The 26,840-nt window shown below is 42.7% G+C and overlaps 2 long non-coding RNA genes across 2 annotated transcripts in view; one reads left to right on the top strand and one right to left on the bottom strand.

The window, feature by feature from the left end:
- The first annotated feature begins 16,794 nt into the window (after nt 1-16,794).
- LOC137500409 (uncharacterized) overlaps nt 16,795-26,840 on the top strand; it is a 258,124-nt gene continuing 248,078 nt past the window's right edge. Inside the window, exons 1-2 of the long non-coding RNA XR_011018032.1 lie at nt 16,795-16,875; nt 21,569-21,625. This is a non-coding gene — a long non-coding RNA (uncharacterized lncRNA). The remainder of the gene's footprint in view (nt 16,876-21,568; nt 21,626-26,840) is intronic.
- LOC136871674 (uncharacterized) lies at nt 17,590-22,066 on the bottom strand. The gene is made up of 2 exons (XR_010859782.2): nt 21,894-22,066; nt 17,590-17,927 (listed from the first exon to the last, which is right to left on the bottom strand). It is a non-coding gene; the product is annotated as an uncharacterized lncRNA (long non-coding RNA).

Below are 26,840 nucleotides of genomic sequence, written 5' to 3' on the forward strand. Positions count from 1 at the left end.
CTATAAAATTAAGTTGACCGACTGGCGGTTACAATTAGACTCTGACGAGAATGACGATCAGTCATATTTATTCAAAAAGTAATATTGAGAAAATAATGTTGAAGGTTGGTCAAGAGATCACTATATTCCTTTATAGGAGACAAAAGACGAAAGTCATAGGCATATGGTAGAAATGTAGAACACATTGATGAGAAGAATAAAAAGTTGTAGATTAAAGGTTGAAGAACAGTGTTAAAATTGGACCTCTGTGGACCATCTCAATTTGAAGCGATGTTAAAATGTTGTCAAGAATATGAGTTTATTGACAGTTGAATCTGTAAAAGGAAACGAGAAACATGGTATTAATTGTGTGAAAAGATTTTTTTTTAAAGTTTAGCGGAGATCGTGTATACTTACCATTTGACGAGGTGAAGGTAGCTTGTACGTTATGAATTAAGTGTATTGAGAACTGTAGACTTCTTACTACGAGTGTTGTAGCTGTAGGTTTGTGTTGGAGGGGTAACTGTTTGCAGAGGAGTGATTATTGGCTTGTTCGTAGTACTTGGAGGGGAGCTGCTATTGGTTGGGGAGAAGGAGGAGAGTGTATTACTGCGCGTATTTTATCAGTGAGGAGCCATTGGAGGGAGCGATATAAGAGTGGGTGTGGCTATGGGTTTATTGGCTGCATTTGAATTAGAGGTACTAGCTGTGAGGGGAAGGGAATGTAGTAGAGGAGGCGGGAATGCTTATTAATTTGAGGTTGAAACTTGTTAAGAATATATTGGTGAGGGGAATTGAATATAGTAATATAATTAAAATCTGTTCATATAAGGGTTTTTTAAATCAATAATGTCATTTAGGTTCTTATCTTTATTGAAATGTTAGTCGAGGAAAATGAATACATTTTCGTATTCTGTCATAAGTTCACTTTTATCGACTCTTTTGAGAATATGAACGTCTTGTTCTATTATAGTGAATTTATGTCCTGTTTCCCTCATGTGGTTGGCCATTGCGGAGAATTTATTGTGTCTTTGAGCATTGTAATGTTCGGCGTATCTGGTGGAGAAACTGCGGCCAGTTTGGCCAACATAAGAAAGATTACATGTAGAGCATTTCAATCTATATATTCCTGATCCAGGATGTGATGTTAATGGAGTTATGATTAAAAAATAAATTGCGATTAGTGTTTGTTGTTGTGTAGGCTATTTTTACATCGTGCTTCATTAATGGATTGGTTATCGGATAAATCTTGTGGTTAGTGAACGTGAATTTAGCGTATTTTGGTGTGACGGGTTTCAATAGAGTTAAATTATTAGCTAGTTTTAATTTGGTTTTGTTGACGATTTTGTCAATTATATCTGTGTTAAATCCGTTGAATTTAGCTATTTCCTTAATGAACAGTAATTCTTTCTTTAAATTAGTAGAGGGCATTGGAATTTTTAATGCTCTATATATTAGACTGTGATAAGTGGCTTTTATATGTGAGTTGTGATGTAAAGAATCATTTTTTATGGTTGTTGGAGAAAAGGTAGGTTTTCTGTATATTTGGAAGTCGAATTTGTTTGATACTCGTGTGATTTTGATGTCTAGGAAATTCAAAGAGCTATTGATCTCATCCTCTTTAGTGAATTTAATGTTATTATCCAAATTGTTGAGAAATGATAGTATGTTATCGCTGTTGATGATTTGTTTATCTATGATTGCTATGGTATCATCGACATAGCGATGCCAAAGACAGAGTCCATTGATGTTATTAATGTATATATAAGTATATATCGGCTAATATACCTCCTTTTTATGAATTTTGGGCAATGATCTGACTGTAGGTAATTTTGGGTTCATTACAGTTAATTTCTGATAATCTTGATCATTTAAAATGAAAGTAGAAGTTTTGAGAAGGTTCTTTAAGTTACGCTGTATTTTTTGTTGGATCTTTCTTAATTAAGGTATAGGTTTTACTTGAAGAAAAAGTTTTCAGTTTTATTAATGTAATCTTGTTTTTTCTTTATTACTATGGTGTTGCCCTTATCTGCTTTTGTAATTACATTGTTATTATGGACTTTGGGTTTCAGGTTTAGAATTTGTTTTGAGACGTTGTAGTTATTGTTAGAAGTTATCTCATTAATCAATGTTGAGAGTTTCTCTTTTACTTCATAACGTAAGTCATTTTGTTTATCAATCGGGATTTGTTTATTGATATTAGTTTCGGTTTCAGCGATGGTAGTGATAATGTCCTCTGCTTTTTTTGTGATTAGGTCAATTATGTTTGATACCTTTATCTAATAGATTCATTTCTTGGTTAGAGAATGCCGTATTAGATAGGTTAATTGTGGTAGGAATGTTAGTAAAATGGGAAGGGGACCCTTTGTTGTTTGTATTTTGGTTAGATGTTTTGCGTTTGTTTTCTTGTAAACAAAACAATTTATGGTTTAGGGTTTTCTGTTTCCTATCTAATATGTATGATAATTTAAGGTCAGTGTACCTTAAAAGTGAACTCCATTCAAGTGGAATTAATTTTTTAGAGATTTTTCCTTGTACAATAGCTTAATTTCATTTTTCAACCATATGCTGTTTACTTTCTTTTGAGTGGCATAAGATTTTGAATAGGGATGGACTTTTCTTTGTAAAGATATAAGAAACTTAGGTACCAACTCTAATTTTAAGCAATCTTTAATTAACTTAATATCTTTAGATATCTTGCCTATTTTAATTCTCAGGTTCAAATACTTGTTAGGTTTTGTCATTGCCTGGTTGGCATTAGTATTACATGTAATACATATAATTTTTGATCCGTATTGATGATATTTGATTAGAATAATAACGGTAAGTTATTTATTAAATTGACCACCTAATCAATACAATAAGTCATTGTCTTGGATGATTTACATTGATCTATTAACTAAAATGGTACATGTTTCGCCTAGTATGAAGACATCATCAGCCATTGTCCTAACCTTGGAATAAAAATAATCACTTGAATAACATATAATAAGATGAAATTAATTTAAAAAGTCTTGAAGAGACTTAGACTAAAATTAACATTAAAAGTAACAATGTTGGTTTACATTTTTCTTTACAATGTGAAGAATTACAAAGGGGAAGGTTTTAAAATTATTGACATTAAAAGGTTGCTATTACAAATAAAATGGACAAAGCAACAGGCTGTGATGAACAAGTAGTGAGATTGCTATAAAATTAAGTTGACCGACTGGCGGTTACAATTAGACTCTGACGAGAATGACGATCAGTCATATTTATTCAAAAAGTAATATTGAGAAAATAATGTTGAAGGCTGGTCAAGAGATCACTATATTCCTTTATAGGAGACAAAAGACGAAAGTCATAGGCATATGGTAGAAATGTAGAACACATTGATGAGAAGATAAAAAGTTGTAGATTAAAGGTTGAAGAACAGTGTTAAAATTGGACCTCTGTGGACCATCTCAATTTGAAGCGATTTAAAATGTTGTCAAGAATATGAGTTTATTGACAGTTGAATCTGTAAAAGGAAACGAGAAACATGGTATTAATTGTGTGAAAAGATTTTTTTTTTTAAGTTTAGCGGAGATCGTGTATACTTACCATTTGACGAGGTGAAGGTAGCTTGTACGTTATGAATTAATTTTATTGAGAACTGTAGACTTCTTACTACGGGTGTTGTAGCTGTAGGTTTGTGTTGGAGGGGTAACTGTTTGCGGAGGCGTGATTATTGGCTTGTTCGTAGTATTTGGAGGGGGGCTGCTATTGGCGGGAGAGATGGAGGAGAGTGTATTACTGCGCGTATTCTATCGGTGAGGAGCCATTGGAGGGAGTGATATAAGAGTGGGTGTGGCTATGGGTTTATTGGTTGCATTTGAATTAGAGGTACTAGCTGTGAGGGGAAGGCAGGGGAGGGTATTAGCTGTAGAGGAGGTGGGAATGCTTATTAATTTGAAGTTGAAAATTTTTAAGAATATATTGTTTTAGGGTTCTCTGTTTACTGTTCTCTCCTCTCTTTTTTACTTTTTCACAATGTATCAGGGCCGGACAGCCAGCGGCTGGGTTGTAATGCCAGTTACACGGGAGTTGGAGAAGGACCCCATTCCTACCACTGGTCAAAGTCGACGTGGGGAGTATTGATTACAGTAGCAGACTCACAATTTCTCGATCGCTAAAAATCGATATCAATGAATATATCAACATACGAATATATACGCATGTTTACAATATTGCAGAACGTTTACGGATAAACTGCTGCTAAACTGTACGTCATATCGACAAACTGATTGTACCACAAGACGCCGCATTTAACTGTCTAAATGGCTTGTCCTATGAAGTTTTCTCGTATCTCATCTATTAATGTTCCAGATTGAGTTAGAAACGTTGAATAGGGTGAAAGTGGGTTAAGATTGTCTCACCACGAACCTGCTATGCAGGCGTAGCAGGCAGAGAAGTGATACTCCCACGTGGCGCGTCCCAGGTGGCGGAGAGGGGGGGTCCTAACCGGCTTGCCGGCGGACTTGAGGGAAATAAAATACCTCTCGCGGACCAAACACACTACCCCTGCGGGTGGGGGACGCACATGTAGAATACACCCGCGGTATCCCCTGCCTGTTGTAAGAGGCGACTACAAGGGGCAACCAAGGGATGATTGAATTAGAACCATGAAACTACTCTTGATTTGTACCATCATGCGGGGAACACCATGGGTTGCATGTACTTGCGAGTAGTATTACTAAATTGGTACGAAATAGGTTTGTGATTAGTTGCAGTAAAAAGCCTGGCCTGGTGGATTCCAGTACACGCGCGTTGTACCCATGTGAGCAACACCGTTGGTCTGGGCATAGCCTGTGAGTTGTACCGCTGTATGAGAGGCACCGTGGGTCAGCGTTGCCTGTGACTGGTACCCACTATGTGTGGAACACCACGGGAATACCGGCGCCCGTGACTAGTACACCTAGGTGAGGAACCTTACCGGATTGTGTTGGCTATGAGTGGCACCATTGTGTGAGAAACACCATAGGTCTGCGTTCCCTGTACGAATTGCAATACTTGTGAGTAGTACCATCTTGTGTGGACCACCGTGAGTCTTCGCTACTTTTGATCACTACCCCAAAATGACAAATACCATGGTTCTACTTTACTCGCGACATGTACCATTCTGTGGAGCCTTAGACGTGAATTTAGCACCCCTTCAGACACCAAGTATCATTGTGCTTTATAAATGGTCCCTTGGTCAATAATACTCTAATTCCACGAACCTGCTACGAAGGCGTAGCAGGGGGAGAGGTGATACTCCCACGTGGCGCGTCCCAGGTGGCGGATAGGGGGTTCCTAACCGGCTTGCCGGCGGACTTGAGGGAAATAAAATACCTCTCGCGGACCAAACACACTACCCCCTTCGGGTGGGGGACTCACATGTAGAATACACCCGCGGTACCCCCTGCCTGTCGTATAAGTCGACTAAAAGGGGGGACCTAGGCGCGGACATGGATTGCGGTTTGGTATAATGTGTTGGACCTCCTGTGAATGGGAGGGGTCGAGTACATTCACAGGCAATCCCTGCCTGTCGTAGAAGGCGACTTAAAGGGTCATGTGGCCATGGTCCCCTCTTTATTTTTTTTTATTATTTTTCCGAGGGTCAGATGTAGACCATTCCAAATTTTGATGTGCGTGCTGCCCGGAGATGGGCCTCTTACGTGTGCGATTACGCCCAAAAGCCCGCAAATGTCCACCCAGGACCATTGCGTGGTGGGAGCGCCATGTACCTTGGCAGTGGTATCCGCCTGACAATACAGGTCCCCGCACAGCCGAATGCCAGAAGGACATATTATTATTAATTATTTTTAATTTTATTCTCTATATTTAGTGCTCTGTACACGCTATGGGGTACATGCTATTGCGGGTGACTGGAGGAAAGGAGCCCTAGTGCTCATTGCCTCAGTCATCCCGTATTAGGCATCGTCCAACATCGGAACCCGGGCAGTACCTGCTACGACCAGGTGGGTATTGCCTTGGCTGCTTGGTTCGGCTACAGAGACCCCTGATCGGAGTGGGTGGCATTCGGGGAGGATGCTATCGGGAATGGCTTCCAAACGAAGTCGTCCTTCTCAAGGTGGTCCTCCACCTAAGTCTTTAACTTTTGCTTCCGCAGCGTGAAGGAATGGGATCCAGCTTCCCTAGGTTTCTGGTCGCTACCAGAACCGATGGGCATGATTTTAAGCTGGTGAAGTCGATCCTTTTTAGTCGACACATCGAAGGCGTTTACGGCGAACTTGAGGACCTTAAGAAAATGCGCAACGGTAGTTTGCTTCTAAATACTCGCACAGCACTGCAAGCTGATCAGCTGCTTAAGTGCGACTACTTTGGCGAAATCCCCGTCAAAGTGGAGGAGCATAAGTCCTTGAACCTGGTTCGCGGAGTCATTTTTCACCGCGACCTTATTTTGAACACTGACGACGAGTTGATGGAAGACATGAAGAACCGTGGCGTGACACACGTCCGGCGCATTACGCGCAAGGTCAACGGTGAAGACGTTGCCACTGGTGCCTTCATTGTCTCTTTCAAGTTGTCAGTGTTACCAGCGAAAGTCAAGGTAACAACTTATCGTTGCGATGTGAGGCCGTACATCCCGCCTACTATGCGATGCTATCAATGCCAGCGATTCGGACATATGGTATCTCGCTGTTCGAATCAGGCTGTATGTGGTACATGTGGACGAGCAGCTCACGGCGCGGAAGAGTGCACAACTCCGTACAAGTGCACTAACTGCTCCGGTTTTCATTCTCCTCGGGATCGGAACTGTCCGATATACCTGAGTGAGAAGAAGATCCAGGAGATCAAGACCCTGGATGGTCTTTCCTACCAGGAAGCGCGCCGTAAGTTTAATTCCACGAATACACCTGCCCGTACACTCGACTACAGCATGATAGCTCAGAGTCTTCCAGGTTCATCAGTTTCAACATCGTCACCTGTGCTGATCGCTGCGCCCAAGGCGACTGTTGCTGCTCCCAGCGACGTCGCAAAGAGTAAAAGCTCGAAGGGGGGGACCACCCCACCTTCGACCAACCAGAAGTCTGTGCAGGCTGGCAGTACCCAGCCGGCACAGCATGGGGGGAAGACTAAGTCTCCCCCCCTAGGAGGTCGACGAAAGTCGTGCACCAGCCGGCGGAGGCGGCTTTGTCGACCAGGGCTGGGAAACCATCTCCCAGCCCGTCTAAACTTGAAAAGAAAAAGGGGAAGAAGAGCGCCCGATCTGAACGCTCTCGGACTTCCCCTGCGAAGGAGAAGTCATGCCCCCGTCTGGGGGGTAAGAGTCTGCGCCGGGCGGTACTCCTGCTCCGAAACCTGCGCGCTCTCCTCGTAGGGGACCCCTTCGCCCCCGAAAATCGTCGAAGTTCTGGGCGGCATCCCCGCCGTCTGTTGACGACGAGATGGATGTCGCGCTGTCCACTACATCTACGGATGTAGATGTTGATAGTCTTTAGGTTTGTGAGCATTTTATTGCTCATAACCTAACACTACTTATATCATCCACACTATGGCACTGTTACAGTGGAATTGTAACGGTTATGACAGGCATCTTGCTGAGTTATGTCAGCTTATTAGTGAGTACGCAGCGAGTATAGTCTGTATTCAGGAGACCAATTTCAGACCTGGTCATCATACGGTCTTGAGGCATTTTAAACTATACTCGACAGAACGATACTATGCTCACCGGCCTTCCGGAGGCGTTGACATTTTTGTACGTTCTGATAGCTACAGCGAAGAAGTTCCATTAAGAACCCCTCTTGAGGCTGTAGCTGTTCGGGTCTCGCTGCCTGTCATAGCAACAGTGTGTAATGTTTATCTTCCACCAGGCCAGCATCTGAACATCAATGATGTCGCTGATCTTATAGATCAGCTTCCACCACCCTTCCTCTTATTGGGCGATTTTAACGCCCATCACCCCATATGGGGATCTGATACGCCTTGTCCCCGAGGAAGAGAGCTGGAAACACTTCTAACAGATCTGGATTTATGTATTTTGAACAGAGGGGAACCAACTCACTTTAGTGTACGTTACGGCACCTACTCTCGCATAGACGTAAGTCTATGCAGCCGGACGTTGGTTCCACTGTTTCGGTGGAATGCACACGATGATCTCTGTGACAGTGACCATTTTCCCATCATTCTTACTTTGTTGAAACACAAACCCGTCGAGGCTCCCCCTCTTAAACATGCTGATTGGCCAAAGTACACATCACTAGCTGTCTTTCACGATGATGTCAGGCGGACCGTCGGCGAGGAAATAACTTACGTCACCCAAATTATTCTTGCTGCTGCTGAGGAGTCCATTCCGTTTTTCTCGGGGGCTCCTCGCCGAAAACTCGTTCCTTGGTGGAACGATGAAATAGCAGCAGCCATCAAAGAACGCCGTCGCGCTCATAAACGTTACCATCGACAGCCTACTGTGGCCAACTTGGTAACATTTAAGAAACTCCGCGCTAAGGCGCGAGTTCTTATTCGACAAAGTAAGAAGGCTTCATGGGAGAGATATGTGTCGTCCATGACGTCACATACTCCATCCTCTCAAGTGTGGACGAAAATTCGACGAATTTCGGGTATTCAAGGATCATCTGCTGTGCCGGGAATTTCCATTGCAGGCAGTGTCGCCACTGATCCCCTCGCGATTGCTAATCATCTCGCTTGTCATTTCGCGGATGTCTCTGGCTCCGGGAATTACAATCCTGATTTCCTCCCTCTGAAGCGGCAGGCAGAACGTCATCACCTTAGTTTTGCCACCCAGGCTTCAGAGGACTACAACGTGCCCTTTACGGAGTGGGAACTCCGCAGCGCCTTAGCGCTTTGTAAGGACACGTCTCCTGGACCGGACAACATCCATAACCAGATGTTGAAACACCTTAGTGAGGACAGTCTTCTCTATCTCCTTCGTGTGTTCAACCGAATCTGGACAGAGGGTGATTTTCCGTCCCAGTGGCGAGAGGGCATAGTCATCCCTGTCCTCAAGCCTGACAAAGACCCTAAGTATGCAGGAAGTTACAGACCGATTTGTCTTACAAATTGCCTGTGTAAGCTATTTGAGAGGATGGTAAATCGCAGACTCGTGTGGTGTCTGGAGAAACAAGGACTCTTGTCCGAGTACCAACGTGGATTTCGAGCCGCTCTATCCACCACAGACCACTTGGTACGCCTGGAGAGCTCTATCCAGGATGCGTTTCTCCGCAAACAGCACTTGGTAGCAGTCTTCTTTGACTTGGGGAAGGCCTACGACACCACCTGGCGATATGGCATCCTTTCAGTCCTGCATCAATGGAGATTCCGAGGTAACTTGCCGGTATTTATTGCGAATTTTTTGTCCCTCCTTCTATTCCATGTCCGAGTAGGGAGGACATATTCGCAATACCACGTTCAAGAAAATGGAGTCCCACAGGGATCGGTTCTTAGTGTCACTCTGTTCGCGATTGCCATAAACGGTATTGTCGCTGCTGCTGGTCCAGCCGTAATACCGTCCCTATATGTGGATGATTTTGCTCTGCACTATAGCTCGTGCAGTATGGCAGTCGCAGAGCGACAGTTACAGCAAGCTATTAGGAGGGTGGAGAAGTGGACCTTAGAACATGGCTTTCGGTTTTCTGCCGCAAAGACCTCCGTTGTCCACTTTTGTCGTCAACGTACTCTTCACCCTCATCCTGAGCTTTATCTAGGAAATGTCGTTCTTCCAGTTGTTGACACCTACCGATTTCTTGGGCTCCTTTTTGACAGTAAATTATCGTGGGAGCCACACGTGCGGGAGCTAAAAGTGCAATGCACCAAGAGGCTTAACCTCTTGAAGTTTCTTAGCAGCACTAATTGGGGAGCTGACCGCGTGGTGCTCCTGCGATTCTATCGGGCACACATTTTATCTCGGTTAGACTACGGCAGTGCAGCATATGGCTCCGCAAGACCAAGCGTTCTTGCGAAGCTGAACAGTATCCACCACAGCGGGGTTAGGTTGGCGACGGGAGCTTTTCGTACTAGCCCCATCGCTAGCCTGCTCGCTGAGTCTGGTGTGCCGCCTTTACACCTGAGGCGCCAGCAACTACTACTTATGTATGCTGCAAATTTGCGACAGATGCCACTTCATCCGAGCTATCCCGGCGTGTTCAACAATGGCAGCCGTTTGGTTACGTTGCTCATCCTCGTGCGACGCGGCCGGTTGGGATACGCTTGGATAGCAGTTATGAATTGTTTGACGTACCTTCGATTCCTTGCCTTGTCAGACAACCAAGTGGGGTACCTCCGTGGGTTGTACGACGACCTGAAATCATCCTGGATTTGCACACTGGCCCGAAGGGAGACACGGACCCTTCGATTTATCGGAGGATCTACCTGCCCGTTCTTGGCCGCTATCCAGGTTCAGTCGTCGTTTACACGGATGGTTCAAGGACAGATACGAAGGTGGGCTGTGCGTTCGTTGTCGACAATGATCGGTTTCTTTTTGCTCTCCCGGACACCTGTAGTGTGTACACGGCAGAGCTCTATGCTATCTGTGAGGCTCTGCGGTACGCACTAGACAATGAGCGCCGACACTTTCTCGTGTGTACTGACTCCTTGAGTTCGCTTCAGTCTATTGATACCTGTTTCCCTCGACACACTCTGGTGCAGCGGATCCAGGACCTGCTGGCCGGGTGTTCGGATGCCGGCACCAGAATTACGTTTGTGTGGCTCCCCAGCCACATGGGCATAGAGGGAAACGAGTTAGCACATCAGGCTGCCAAGGAGGCAGTTACACTGCCCCCGTTGCCTTTCAAGGTTCCAGCAAGTGATATTCGCTCTCAGCTGAGACATCTGGTTATGTCTCATTGGGAGATGCAGTGGCAGGCCATCCCACTTCCCAATAAGCTGAGAGCGATAAAAGGAACAACGAAGGTATGAAGGACTTCCCTTCGGGCTTCGCGGAGGGAAGCCGTGGTATTATGTCGCCTTCGGATCGGCCACGGTATCTTGACGCACTCCCATCTACTGAAAGGAGAACCCCCTCCGGTGTGTACCTGCGGCGACCATCTTACCGTGGTACACATCCTTACGGAGTGCGTGGACCTGGTCGATCTGCGCCGTAGTATTAACCTTCCGAGTACTATCTCCCTTATCTTGCGCGATGACAAGCAGTCAGCAGACCTCGTCATCCGCTTTATGAGGGATAGCGGTCTGTTTTATCGTGTGTGATGATGTCCTTTATCCTCGTGTTGTTTATGTCAGTTGCGCTTTTATCTCATTGACTTCATTTTAGTTTGTGTTGCGCATTTTAATGTGTTATTTGAACGTCTAACGTAAATTATGTGTTAATATCTGTATTACTGGGCAATGCCTTATTCCTTCGATTTCCTGTACTTTCTCTTATTGTAATAGAACATAAGGCATTGCGTATTAGATCCACCGACTGTTTTAATCTCACCCTCATTTTTCTTCATCACCATTCTTTTTTAACTCTAGTCAGTGGATACTTTTTAAAATTTTAACTTCATGTCTCATGTCACTCATTTCGTTCCATTAGGGGCCGATGACCTTCGATGTTAGGCCCCTTAAAACAACAAGCATCATCATCATCATCATCATCATCAATACTCTAATTAACTACCTTCTTTTTGAGTCTGATCCACTGTTTTTGTTTCTTTGTTTGTTTTTTGTTTTTTTGTAGTGTTCATGTCCATCCATTCATCCTTCATGACATTTTTGATTTTATTTTAGTCAGTGGATGAATTTGAATTTTTGTTATTTCATTTCGTACCATTAGGGGCCGATGACCTCGATGTTAGGCCCTTTAAACAAGAAGCGTCATTATCATCATCAAGATTGTCTCACAGTGCATTACATTTCGGAATATTATGTGACAGCTACAAAGGATGGTTGCCTAGTTGAACTTCCTCTTAAAACAATAATCACCACCACCATCAATCTGACAGCTGCAAACGTAGCATTTGTCTCACATATGGCTACACCCCCTGTGAGTTGGGGACGCAGAAGATGAATACACCCCCTGTATCCCCTGTCTGTTGTAAGAGGTGACTAAACGGGGCCCCAGGGGCTTTCCACTTGCCAGCGTGGGTTGACGACCACGGGTCCCGTAGCTGAGTCCCGGCATTGCTTCCACTTACTTTTCGCCAGGCTCCTCACTTTCATCTATCCTCGTCGACCTCCGTTGATCAACTGTTGTTCTTTTCCGACCACGATGGTATTAGATCATTCAGGGTCTGGGGAATTTTAAATTTTCATGCCCTTCATTGTCCTTGCGTTTCTTTGTTCGTTACTTCATTTTTCGAAGGGACGGATCCCTTCTTTTGTCCTTTCTCTCTCTCTCTCTCTCTCTATCTATCTATACCTCTTGTGGGTGGGGACGCAGACGAAAAATCCACTCACAGTAATCTCTGCCTGTCATAAGTAGCGACTAAAGGGGGGCGACCAAGGGATGATTGAATTAGAACCATGAAACTACATGTTATTAGTAGCATCACCCTGGGAACACCATGAGACGCCTTTACTTGCGAGTAGTGAACCATGCCTAGTAGCATGTTCATAAATTTGACCATTTTAAAATATGTAAATGGCTTCCTATGGCCTCAATTCGAATATCTTATGCGTTTCTGATGAAGCAGTAGAGAGAGGAGCACTGTCTGATATAAATACGGAAGATCCTTATGCGAGACGAGGAGTATTATCTCTTTAAGGGAATCTTTGCTTTGTTTATGAGAGATTAATTAACAATGGAGCCCGCACAGAGCAGAGCTGTATTCCTATCTTATAAATGGATGCAGCTTAACGCTTTGATTATTCATATTGGAGGTACGTTAATTCTTGCTTAACTTTGGTTTTACGTTTCTTACTAGTACTATTCACCCCATTGAATATAGCTGATTGATATGCGTTTTCCCACCCCATGCCGCACGAATGGGACGTGTGACTGTTAGTGTGTTTGTGACTATGCCATGTTAGTAAAAACTGGGTCTCAAAATTTGGTTCTGTTTATGTGCACTGCATCGTATGGTATTTCGCCATAATTTATGTGTATGCTCTCCGTGTCGACTGGAAGCTTCATTCTCGTCGTACGAGGCGCGTGACATGATGGTTATGAGTACGGGATTCATCCGACCCCTTTGTATTATTATTTGCGTCGTGCACACTGCTGTCTGGTGAATGCGATACCTGTAGTTCGTGACCAGGTGAGTCACCCTATATGAATTGGTGTTCTGCCTTATAAATTGGAGCTACCGCTCCTATTGCCTGCCGTGCTGGCATGTGTGTGTGAACCTGGGTGCGCGGGTGCGCGGGTGTGAGTGAGGGGAGTGGAAAGACGATGTATCGGTCAGTGTATTTTCGTTTATGATTTTGTTTCTGTACCTTCTGTTTGTTCTGGGTACAGTATTGCTTATTCCATCTTGGTCTCTGTCTTGGGCGCTTGCTTGCCCGTGAGCCAGCCGTGATTTTTTACTTTTATTCAGTTGGGCTATGCGAATGCCTGTGTTTTCTCCTTTCGATTTAATTCACTTCTTTGGTCCAGAGACGTTTCTCTCTCTGGCGTGTTATTATCTAACGTTTTGGTTTTACTTCCCCCCCCCATTATGCATGGAGCTTTTATTGTGATGTGCTATGACTGTTGTTGTTGTGTTGATAATGAGTGCAATGGGGGATATGCTGCTAATGAAGTAAATCTCGTAAAAAGAACGACCTAGTTGGGCCGTGTGAGCTGTATAATTACCTGCACATGATGTAACTTGGTAATATGTGAGGCGGCAAGTTTGTGGTAATATTCATTTCTATCCTGGAGTGTAAAAACGCCGCACTCAGGCTATAATGTTCAGACATCCATTGAACGAGGTATGCTTATGCTACAATCTTTCGGCCTTTTTTAATGTTATTGACATCACAATTTTACCTTTCTGCTCCAATCTTAGTTTATCAATAAAACTCCATTAAAATTTTATTTTAATTTTATTGCTGTAGTTTAGACTGATATCCTTATTCATCAATAATGAGGATCGATTCCAGCTCAAGGCTGTTCTCTGCTGGCCTTTTCTAGTCGCGGATCACGCCTCGTTTTTCCCTACGTGCGCATGATTCTACGTCTTAGAATATCGCTAGGGAAGGGGGGAGTGTTGCAGTAGTACTACTATATTAGGTACACAATAGGTTTGTGATTAGTAGCAGCAGAGAGTGGGTTGACTGTGGGTTTACGGTACCTGTGATTAGTACCACTATATGCGGAACACCGCGGGCTTACGTTGCCTATAATTAGTACCATTATGTGAGACATACAACGGGTTTGGGCATTTCCTTTGATTAGTACCACTATATGAGCGACACCTTAGGTCTGCTTTGCCTGTGATTAGTACCCACTACGTGAGGAACACCACGGGAATACCGGCGCCCGTGATTAATACACCTATGTGAGGAACACCATGGGTTTGCGTTGTCTATGAGTGGCGCCATTATGCGAGAAACACCATAGGTCTGCGTTTCTGTGTGACGTACTATACTTTTGATTAGTACCGTAATGTGTGGAGCACCGTGAGTGTACGCTACTTTTGATTAGTATCGCAACATGACAAATACCATGAGTCTGCTTTACTAGCGATTATATCCGACTCGTTGGCTGAATGGTCAGCGTACTGGCCTTCGGTTGAGAGGGTCCCGGGTTTGATTCCCGGCCGGGTCGGGGGTTTTAACCTTAACTGATTAATTCCAATGGCTCGGGGGCTGGGTGTGTGTGGCGTATTCAGGATTAGAAATAATCCTAGGTAGGGCCCTCACAGGCATGTAGATCGCCTAATAGGCCGTCTACGAGAAAAAACACCCGTACCAGGCCTCTCTGGAGGCCATACGCCATTATACTAGGGATTATGAGGGACCGTTGAGCTAGATTTAGGACCCCTTTAAACAACAAGGATCATCGATTCAAGATTGTGCTTTGGAAGCAGTCCCTTGGTCAGTAGCCTAATACTATTGTAGTAAGTTAGTTTCTGGGAAGGTGAGGCATTGCGAGTCGAATCCACTGATTGCTTAAAGTTCATATACCTACATTGTTCATCGTCGTCTTTTTGAATTCTAGTCAAGGGATCGATTTAGGAATTACTCTCATTTTCAGTATTGCTAGTTGGATCCGCTGATTATTCTTCATCGTGATGTTTTGAATTCTGGTTAGTGGATGAAGATTTTACTTTTTAATTGTCGTTACATTTCGTGCCATTACGAGCCGATGACCTAGATGTTAGGCCCCTTTCAACAACAAGCATCATCATCATCATCATCATCATCATGATCAAACCAAATACTGTAGGCGGATTGATAAACTGTTAACAGTTTGTTTAGGTTTTCGTGAACTGTTCAGGTAGTTCATCTCTTAAGAGTTTTAGCCCTCACAGTTCAAGAAAATCACCTCAAGTAATAATTGGTATCTGATTCAAACTGAAGGTGTTAAACGGTCAATATTTAAGCTATTTTGAGTAATAAAGAATGGGATATTTTGTTCTAAAGTATCTTCTGCAATGGCGAAGGTTGAACAGGGAGTCTGCACCACGACTTCATGCTATAGGTCTGCACCCTCTTATGCAGCTCTGTTGAAGAACACATTTCTAGCCAAAATAACAGCAACATCCAGCTCAGTAATAACTTTCAGTATTCAGTATACTGTATACCCATAATTACAACTGAAATAGCGATATCTTCTTGTGAGCTGTTGCTCATTTTCTTAGTTCGTTTTAGGAGCCGATGACCTCCATGTTAAGCCCCTTGAAAATATCAATTATCATGTCAATAATAATAATAATAATAATAATAATAATAATAATCGTTATTGCATGATATCATTTTCATATCGTATTGACAGTATCAATTATACATTAATCAATAAAACCTACCAAACCAAACCAAACCAAACCCCATGGCACTACAACCCTTGGAGGGCCTTGGCCTACCAAGTGACCGCTGCTCAGCCCATAGGCCTGCATATTACGAGGTGTCGTGTGGTCAGCATGACGAATCCTCTCGGCCGTTGATCTTGGGTTTCGAGACCGGGGCCGCTATCTCACCGTCAGATAGCTCCTCAATTGTAATCACGTAGGTTGAGTGGACCTCGAACCAGCCCTCAGGTCCAGGTAAAAATCCCTGACCTGGCCGGGAATCCAGCCCGGGTCCTCCGGGTAAGAGGCAGGCATGCTACCCCTACACCACCCCTACACCTACGTTATTATAAAATAATCATCGTTTTCAATATCTAAATTGATAACTCGAAGAAATATTTTTCCTCCACGAACCTACTACGCTGGCGTAGCGGGGGGAGAGGTCATACTCCCACGTGGCGCTTCCCAAGTGGCGGATAGGTGGGTCCTAACCGGCTTTCCGGCGGACTTGAGGGAAATAAAATACCTCTCGCGGATCAAACACACACCTCCTGTGGGTGGGGGAGGTTGACGAATAATACACCCACGGTATCCCCTGCCTGTCGTGAGAGGCGACTAAAAGGGGAACCAAGGAATGATTGTATTAGAACCATGAAACTACTTTTGATTAGTACCATCACGCGCGGAACACCATCGGTCGCTTTTACTTGCGAGTAGTACCACTCTGTTAGGCACTCCATAGTTTTGTGATTCGTAGCACTCGAGTGGGGTTCAGTGTGGGTTTCCAGTACCCGTGAGTCGTGCCCGTGTGTACAACAGCACAGGTCTGGGCGTTGCCTGTGAGTTGTACCACTATACAAGCGACACCGTAGGTCTGCGTTGCCAGTGATTAGTACCCAATCTGTAAGAACACCACGGGAATACCGGCGCCCGTGATTAATACACCTAGGTGAGGAACCTCATCGGTTTGCGTTGGCTATGAGTGGCGCCATTGTGTGAGAAACACCATAGGTCTGCGTTACCTTTACGACGTACAATACTTGTGAGTAGTACCTTAATGTTTGGAACACCGTGAGTTTACGCTTTGATTAGTACCGCAGCTTGAGAAATATCATGGTTCTCCTTTACTACCGATAAGTGCCATTAGCATCATTGTGCTTTATAAGTGGTCCCTTGGTCACTAATACTATTATTTACAATCTTTTTTGAGTCTGATCCACCGTTTTTTTTTGTTGTGTTCATGTCCATCCATTCATTCTTCATGACATTTTTTTTATTTTGGTCAGTGGATGCTTTTCAATTTTTTGTTTTTATCTCATTTCGTACCATTAGCGGCCGATGACCTCGATGTTAGGCCCCTCTAAACAACAAGCATCATCATCAATATCATCATCATCATCATCATCATCATCGTCATCATCAGTAATAACACAGAAAACGTTTCGATAGCTGTTTAGGTCTCCTGTGAACACCTGGTGGTTTTTGTGATTTATAAAATGTCATGTGAACTATTATCAACTTTAGGGTTTGGTTGGAATATGTTTAACCGTTTAGAAACGCATTCGCAACAAACAGACAGTCTAATGCAAAGGCGATGAAATGAATAGATATTGGAATATATCACATTTTTTTTCTTTTTTTTTTTTCAGAAGAATAGATTTCCTTTGTTTAAATTATGCAGGTTGGTTGGTTATAATAGGTTTTGCTGGTATATAGTTCAAGGAATGTGTGAAATAATTTGGAACGTTTTAGAAAGTTCTATAAAAACAGATTTAATAGATTGCACTAATCACAAGGTGTGGTACAGGTAGTATTTACAGCGTACGCTTCGGAAGAGAAAAAGGCTAGTAGAGGGGCTGTCTATGTCGTCATCGGGTGGTCCAGTCCAATGTAGGGGTTGTTGACAACTCAGCCGTAATAGGCGACTGGGTAGACTCCGCCATAGTAGGGGTAGCCGTAGCCGACGTACACTGCCTCAGAGCCCTTGAGCGCCTCCTTGGGGGCGGCAGCCTGGCCCTGTGGGCCTGGGAAGGGCACAGGGTAGGGCAGGGCTGATACAGTTGCCACGAAGGCAAGCATGGCCATCAGAACAACCTAAAAAACAAAGGACACATTTAAGATAGATGAAGTATATTATTCTTGTTAATATTAATAATAATAATAATAATAATAGACTAATAATAATAATAATAATAATAATAATAATAATAATAACGGCTATTACATTTTAATTATAGCCTAGAAGCTATATCTTCAAGAGAGTACAGCCTTGATAACCCCTTTTCTAAAAAGAGGAACAGATCCGATCTTTCTAAGAATGAAGATGTCGGGAATGTCGGCTCGTAATGATTCTATGCCTTTTACCACGGGGTAATTAAATACTAAGTCTACCTTCTTCTTCTAGGTCTACTTTTTCTTCCCCCATGTGGATGGTGTTGGTAAAATACATCCATGATATCCCCAGCCTGTCGTAAGAGGCGACTAAACGGGGCCCCATGGGCTCTGAACTTTGGAGCGTGGAATGGCGATCGCAGGTCCTCTAGCTGAGTCTGGCATTGCCTCCAGTTCCTTGTGTCAGACTCTTAGCCTTCATCTTCCTACCCGTCGCCCCTGGTAAACTCCTGTTCTGTTCCGACCCCGAGGGAATTAGGTTTATGAGACATTAGGAATCTTTCGTTTTCGTGCATTGTTGGTCCTTGCCTTTCTTGTGCCGATATCTTCATCCTTCCAAGGATTGTATCTCTTCATGGTTTCGCTTCTGATTAGTGTTAACCGAGGATGGTTGCCCAGTTGTACTTCCTCTTAAAACAGTTATCACTACCACCGTCACCGCCTCTTTCTTTACTACTTTAATCCTACATGGTTGCGTTTTGTCAACCTACCTATTCTCTATCCCCTTCATTTGACGGCTTAAGCTGAAACCGATTCATATGCAGAGTTATATCGTCGGGTTCATATCCAACTTAGCTTAAACTATTTATTTAAATATGCGTTGAATGCGTGCATAGACATAGTTGATCTCTATAGGACTCTATAACTACCTGGCAAGTTGTCCACTCATTCTGCGAGATGCCGAATGTACTTTATGTTTGTACCATTCTGATATTTCCACCTCTCTTTCCATTTCTGTTCGCACGGAAGGGTATACCTTCATTTTAAATATGTGGGAGAGGCGTACCTCTGAGGGTTCGCGAACGGCCGATGGAGGATACAAAACATTTGATAGTGGGAATCAGAAAATAGCCTTTTGTTAAATCACTTCTCTGCTACAGCAATATTTTTTAAAATTCTCAAGTCAGTACTTTTGATACCATCCAGCTCCTGCCATAGAAGGTGTTAATATTCTCTTGCTTAAAGAGACTTCAGTATTTCTGCCATTGAGGTGAGTGGCTCTCGATGTGTGGCATAGCACTCATTCTGTTTGATTATAGTGCGATGAGATCATTCTTACCAATGGCGCCCTCAGTCCCTTAATGAGAGGCCTTAAACTAGGTGTCCTGTATTGCTTCAATTTACTTAAACCAGACACTCTTTCTACCAGATTATCCTTAGTCAACGGTTTTCTAATCGACCTCATTCATAGGCCGATATTCTAGCCTTTTCAGTATGTCTTCATATCCAGTTTCATTCTTTTGTATTATTTTCTTTTTGCAATAACACATGTACAAGTAAAATATAAACTTCGTTTTGCATCAAATATAATAATAATAATAATAATAATAATAATAATAATAATAATAATAATAATAATAATAATAATAATAATAATAATAATACGTCCATATCTGTAGCGTAACGGTTATTACTATTAGCTGTCGTCCTTAGATGTCCGAGTTCGATTCCCGATACTGCCAGAAATTTAAGAATGGCGGGAGGGCTGTTATATTATTAAAATTGTACATGCAGCTCACTCCATTGGGAGTGTGTCTGAAAGATGCTACACCATCTTGTATTATTATTATTATTATTATTATTATTATTATTATTATTATTATTATTATTATTATTATTATTATTATTATCGGAACAAACTCCGCTTCAGGATACCTGATAAATGGCTTGAAGCCTAGTTGAAATACTGACTGAGTTTGGATTGGATGAGGCAGTTGATTATTATTAGTCTATTATTATTATTATTATTATTATTATTATTATTATTATTATTATTATTATTATTATTATTATTATTGAAAAAATTCTTTAACGCTGGCGTTTGCTAGGGCAATCATCAGTTCAGTCGAACGTTAAGCAAATAATATAATTTTGGATCCTGACGGTAGTAGATTTTCTAGGTCTAGAGCTTATTTTGTCCTTCCTTACATGATTGTCCCTTCCTTCTTAATCTGTCTTTTCTGATAAAAATCAGCGGCGACTGATAATCCCATTGTATGACCCCTTAAACATAGAAGAGTAGCGGGTTAAAATTCGTGTTCTTCACTGTATTAGAAATTACTCCCTTTAGCTTCCTGTTTTTCTTTTGTAATTCTCCCTGTGGGTAGAGGTAGTAGAATAACGTCCACGGTATCCTCTGCCTGTCGTAAGAGATGTTTGAAATACCAGGGGCTCTTAACTTGGGAGCGTCGATTGGTGACAACGGGGCCCTTAGCTGTGTGTTGGCATTGCTTCCATTTACTTGTGCCAGGCTCACTTTCATCTATCCTATCCGACCTCCCTTGGTCAACTCTTGTTCTACTCCGACCTCGACGGTATTAGAGCCTTCGAGGCCTTCATGACGTTCACGCCCTTCGTGGCCCTTGTCGTTCTTTGGCTGATACTTTTTTTCCGAAGGGCCGGGTCCCTTGCATCCCCCCCCCCCCCCCCGCTCTCTCTCTGATGAATGTTAATAGAGAATGACTGACCAGTTGTACTTCCTCTGAAAACCATCACCACCAACGTTTTCTCAAGTAACTGCTAGGTATTACATGGCATGTAGATGGCTGCTGCATTCTGTCTAATACAGGAAGAGCTTTATTTTATTTTCGAATCCAGTAGATTAAAAAACATAGTTTCACTTATAACAAAAACTATCTCCACACAAAAACCTCCACGTGGTTGGTTCTTTAAAATGCTACCTGTTCTAATTGATCACCAATTCACTCATTAATAAGTATTTGCAGAAATAAGAGCGTCAATGACAGTACCTTTTGGCTGATCCACTTATATTTTTCAATATGTAAGTTTCGGAATCGTAACCTCTTACAGATAAAATAATAATATTATATTAGTTTAACGTTCCACTAACTATTACAATGGCATGTTACCAGTTCGAATTTGCTGTGCAAGAGTGAAAGCTGGGTGGATTTAGGATATGTTATTTTTTGGAAGCAGCAGACATGAACGTAGCGATAATAATTGTTGGTAGAAACAGGTGGAAACAATGAAGGACGGTACTAAAGACTAAGTTAGGATTGAACTCGACAGCTGAAGCTGTACGCATAAACCGGCTTGGTTGGTGGGACTATGTGAGACGAATGGAGGAGGATAGGTTACCTAGGAAAACAATAGACTTTCCATGGAGGGTAAGAGAAGTAGAGGGAGACCAAGGCGATGATGGTTAGACTCAGTTCCTAATTATTTACAGATGAGAGGCATAAAACTAAATAAAACCCCACAGCTATACTTAAAAATGAAGGATTGAGGAAGTGTTTCGTTAATTCACCGGGGCTTGCAGACTGAGTGCTGAAAGGTATAGTTAATGTGTATGTGTGTAACTATTATTGCAGCTTTTGTTCCAGGTCTGAGTCCAGAATTTAAATCCCTGGACGAACCGGAAATCGAACCTGGACCTCCGGGTAAGATCTACTCTAGGCCAAAACAGAGAGTAGTAGAATAAATGTATTGCCAATAATATATTATTATTTAGAATTCAGATATTAGCACTGCTACTTTATGACGAAGAGCTAAAAGAGAGAGAATGATAAATGTGATATGTTTGAGAGCTGAAAGAATAGAAAACCGCTGGATATCCCTTAGATATCAAGCAGAGGCCGCAGTAAGACAGAATTTAATATCATCTCTTCTGAGATAACCTCTTATGAGAACTATAAGTGGATTACTTACGAAGTACTTGTTCATGTTGAAGTTGGTGTCACAGGATCTGTTCAGCTGAGACTGTATCTCCTTACTCGTGATGGTCCCTATTTATACTCCAATACTGCCCTTGCCCTTGAGGTGTAATGAGTTCCTCCACTTTTTCTAGTCGTGGTAACGTCACAAGCCGACCTGGTACTCATCAGTTCCGGCCTCGGGAGAGAGGGTGTGGCTAGAGTTTCAGCGCTGTACATTGTGTCGCTAGGTCGTGGGATGTCTACGGCACCATTACTAGGCCCAGGGTTACTCGCTATGCGCATTCATTTAGTTTTCGTGGAATTTTCAATGTTAATTACTCCCGTAATGGGTGGCCCACATCCGCGATAGGAGTTAAGAACTTGCCAATATTTTTTCGGTATGTAACCCTTGCTAATTTTATTGCTGAACTTGCAACTTGTTTGATACACTGCCTTTGATTTGAAAATTATAATAAACGAAATAGAGGATAAGAAACTGAACGAATCTAAGAAAGTAAATCATCATTTGAATGTTCTTTCCTTTCTTCTTGAAAGTTATTAAAACCAACCTCTTTCCCCTTTTTCTTGGAATATCTTATCTCCTAGGAGATGAGTGGTATTGATACGTCCTGATTTAGTACGTCTGTTTCAGTTTATACATTCTCCGTAATATATCCATTGTAGTTGATAATTACGTATTTATTTCAGAACAGATTCCCAGCAATTTTTGCCATACTCTTATTCGTCTGGAAGCTCTGTGGTACCACTTGGAGTTTCAGCGCTACTATTCTTCGCTGTTCAATCATTGGTTTAGTTAACTATACTGCTGAATTCTCTGTCCCAGTTTGGTGAACAGTCCCTATGTGATGAAAATGGAGGACTGTCTGTTTCAAAGGAGCTATTTCCACCCTATGAAAGTTGTAGAAAAACGCAAGGAAACGCATAATAAAAGGCACATGGAACATACACATTATCGGGTATGGTACTGCTTTTAAGGAATTCCAACTTCCTGGTCTGCCGGGTGAGTTGGCCGTGTGGTTAGGGGCGCGCAGCTGTGAGTTTGCATCCGGGAGAGAGTGAGTTCGAACCCCACTGTCGGCAGCCCTGAAGATGGTTTTCCATGGTCTCCCATTTTCACACAAGGGAAATGCTGGGGATGTACCTTAATTAAGGCTAAGGCCGATTCCTTCCCTCTCCTACGCCTTTCGTATCCCATCGTCGCCATAAGACCTATCTGTGTCGGTGTGACGTAAAGTTGTAAAAAAAAAAAAAAAAAAAAAAGATCTTCCTGGTCTGGATTGCGCATGGCATTCGAGAGTATTTAACTACTGCAATGCATGCGGACGAAATATTAATACGTGCAGCTTCAAAATTTTGTTTTGCGCCCCGTGTTCAAATTTAATTGTTTTTTTGTTTAAATTATCTACTTATGCCCATTGACGAATAGTACACGAATGTTTCTTATCACGTTAGTGGTTACAGGGGCGTTATGTTGATTGTAACTCTGTTTCACACAAAGTGTTACGCATTTATTATGTATAGCCTATATGTATGTGTGTTATTTTTCAGCCACGAACCTGCAGGAGGAGAGGTGATACTCCCACGTGGCGCGTCCCAGGTGGCGGATAGGGGGGTCCTAACCGGCTTGCCGGCGGACTTGAGGGAAATAAAATACTTCTCGCGGACCAAACACACACACCCTGTGGGTGGGGGAGGCAGACAAAGAATACACCCACGGTATCCCCTGCCTGTCGTGAAAGGCGACTAAAAGGGGCGACCAAGGGATGATTGCATTCGAACCGTGAAACTACATGTGATTAGTACCACCACGTGAAGAACACCAAGGGTCGCTTTTACTTGCGCGTAGTACCACTGTATTAGGTACGAAATAGGTTTATGATTATATGGATTCGTACAAAGAGCTTTTTTCTAAATTCAAAATGGAGAGTTTAGAACTTGCAACTCGCTTTACGTCGCACCGACACAGATAGACCTTATGGCGACGATGGGATAGGAAAGGCCTAGGAGTGGGAATAAGCGGCCGTGGCCTTTATTAAGGTACAGCATCAGCATTTGTTTGGTGTGAAAATGGGAAACCACAGGAAACCATCTTCAGGGTTGCTGCAGTGGGGTTCGAAGCCACTATCTCCCGGATGCAAGCTCACAGCTGTGCGCCTCTAACCGCACGGCCAACTCGCCCGGTAGTTTAGAAGATCGAAGGCATAAATATGCGGTAGTAGTTATTTATTTACTCTATAGCCACGGAAAGTGATGATGATGCTTGTTATTTATAGAGGCCTAACGTCTCGATCATCCACCCAACGAAAAGTACTCTTTAACGTTACGAGTGAGATGTTTACGGTAGAGCCTCAGGCGACGGCGGAATTTCGAAACGAGTAACGTAGATATCACTTTAGTGGCTGTTGTGTACAACATTTTATTTCATACTATTGTGAATTTACTTATTTTAAATTAAATGAATTTAATTATAAATTACTTTGATTCATGTGAACGCAGATAGTCCATGTTTTATCTATGCATTCTTGTTTTATTGTTTGTGCCTTGCTATGAAAGATGTAAGTCCACTGAGCCATCATAGTCGTAAACATGGTCCTGTGTTCCTGAATTAATCAATGTAATACGAACTTTATGATATATGCGATATATATGCGACTTTTATCAGTGGGAAATGAATTAACCTATACATTAGTCATTATCATGATGGCGGCAAACACTTGGGCTGGGAATGAACACGAGTACGAACTAAGGTGCTGCAATCAGGCGGATAAACAATTCAACAACGTTAAGTTTGGTGCAACTTGATTCATGATCTTTCTGACTATCCGTGTTTACGTCACTGTGAAGCAGAGTTCAACCAATCAGAAACGATTTGTAATGAAACATTACGAAAAGCAATTACAGTACAGTAAAATGTCATTTTTGTGCTCTTCATAGTATGAAATGTATTTCATTTCCAAACTAATAAATTCGCAAATTTATAATCCTGAGTTCCTTTACTTCCTTGATTCCACGAACCTGCTACGCAGGCGTAGCAGGGGGAGAGGTGATACTCCCACGTGGCGCGTCCCAGGTGGCGGATAGGGGGGTCCTCACCGGCTTGCCGGCGGACTTGAGGGAAATAAAATACCTCTCGTGGACCAAACACACTACCCCCTGTGGGTGGGGGAGGCAGACGAATAATACACCCACGGTATCCCCTGCCTGTCGTGAGAGGCGACTAAAAGGGGCGACCAAGGGTTGATTGTATTAGAACCATGAAACTACTTGTGATTCGTACCACCACGCGGAGAACACCAAGGGTCGCTTTTACTTGTGCGTAGTACCACTACATTAGGTACGAAATTGGTTTGTGATTAGTAGCACACAGGAACACCGTGCGGTCGGCTTTTGCAGTACCTGTGATTAGTACCACCATATGAGCAGGACCGTGGGATGATAGCTACCATGGTTCTGCCTTGCCTATGATTAGTACCCACTACATGAGGAACACCACGGGACAGGGAGAGGTCCCTGTGGTTAGTACTCTTATGTGATGAACACCATAGGTTTGCGTTGCCTGTAAATGGCGCCGCAAAGTGAGAAAAACATAGGTCTGTATTATATGTCGATTTTCATAAGCTCTGAGTAGTACAATAATGTGTGGAATACCGCAAGTCTCTGCTACTTTTGATTAGTACCGCAACAGAACAAATACCATGGTTCTACTTTGCTAGCGATCAGTATCGTTATGAGGGGCCGATAATTTCGATTTAGGACCCCCTTTTGACTGCACGCATAATCGATTGTGTTATGCTATAGCAGTAGTCCCTTGGTCAGTAATACTATTTTGTCACGTCAGTTTATGTGAATGTGAGACATTGCGGGTCGCATCCACTGATTGTTTTAAATTCATGTCCATCCATTCATTCTTCGTTCTCACGCTTTTGAATTTTGGTCAGTGGGGAATTTTAGACTTTTAATATGTTATTCCATTTCGTCTTATTTCGTACCATTAGGGGCCGATGACCTCGATGTCAGGCCCCTTTAAACAACAATCATCATCATCATCATCACCACTTCCTTGATTTCCATATACCGCGCCCAAATTCAAGATTTAATTTAACATTTTAAAATAAAATTTTAGACCATACGGCCATCAAAATTCGCCACTTTAGACTTCCCAGTAACCATAACAGTGCATCTCTGAAAAATATATATTTGTATTTCAGTAGGTACAAACAAGACAATATTTCTAAAAGAATTAACGACTAGAATAAACATATAATAATTAGAACATAACAATATATACACAGTACATTACGCTCTTTTGGAATAATGACTTGTAAGCTCAAGCCCATAATATCATGATATATTGGATTAGATTAATTATGTTGGATTAGATTAGATTTAATTACATTAGACTAGGTAATAATAAGTAACAATTATTTGTAATTTTAATTTTATATCACAAAGAATGCAGCTGCAATTGGGATGTATTCCTGTAGGATGCAATAAATTACATTAAATGTGGACTGTATCATGAAGAGCCACCGTGGCGCAGGTGGCAGCGCGTCGGCCTTTCACCGATGGGTTCCGTGGTTCAAATCCCGGTCACTCCATGTGAGATTTATGCTGGACAAAGCGGAGGCGTGACCGGGTTTTCCCCGGGTACTCCAATTTTTCCTGTCATATTTCATTCCAGCAACACTCTCCAATATACAGTAATTTCATCTGTCATTCATTAATCATTGCCCCAGAAGAGTGCGACGGGCTTCGGCAGCCAGCGAAATTCCTATCCTCGCCGCTAGATGGGGGCTTCATTCATTCATTCCATTCCTGACCCGGTCGAACGACTTGAAACAAGCTGTGGATTTTCATTTTTTTCATATGTATTAGAAACAAGTTACTGAACTCTATCGCGTGGAGCGTGGCATTCCGGGCTCCTCACTTTCGTCTATCC

The sequence above is a fragment of the Anabrus simplex genome, chromosome 4 (genome assembly GCF_040414725.1).
Source record: "Anabrus simplex isolate iqAnaSimp1 chromosome 4, ASM4041472v1, whole genome shotgun sequence".
NCBI lineage: Eukaryota > Metazoa > Arthropoda > Insecta > Orthoptera > Tettigoniidae > Anabrus > Anabrus simplex.